This window comes from Panthera uncia, chromosome D4, assembly GCF_023721935.1.
Source record: "Panthera uncia isolate 11264 chromosome D4, Puncia_PCG_1.0, whole genome shotgun sequence".
Classification (NCBI taxonomy): Eukaryota; Metazoa; Chordata; class Mammalia; order Carnivora; family Felidae; genus Panthera; species Panthera uncia.
In genome coordinates, this window is record NC_064807.1 from 3,334,160 (window position 1) to 3,334,635 (window position 476).

Genomic DNA, 476 nt, shown 5'->3' on the forward strand with positions numbered 1-476 from the left:
CCATCCATCCATCCATCCACCCATCCACTTGTCCATCCATCCATCCATCTGTCTACCTGTCCATCCACCATCCACCATCCACCCACCCACCCAACCATCCATCCACCCATCCGCTTGTCCATCCATCTGTCCATCTGTCCACCTGTCCATCCACCCACCCGTCCATCCATCCATCCATTTGTCCATCTATCTATCTATCTATCTATCTATCTATCCATCTATCCATCCATCCACCCATCCATCCATCCATCCATCTGTCTGTCCATCCATCACAGAGACCTTGTCACAAGGGAAAGTTCTGATAAATGACTATATACTGTGAGATTATGTTATCACCTCATGGCCTTATATACTCTTACTTTTCTTCTTTACTTTGTTTTGAGGTCTTAAGATGAAACATCCTGTGGGTGTCTTTCCCAGAAGCGAGCAGGGGAAGAAGAGGTGAGCTCTCATCCCATGCAAAAGCCAGGGATGGG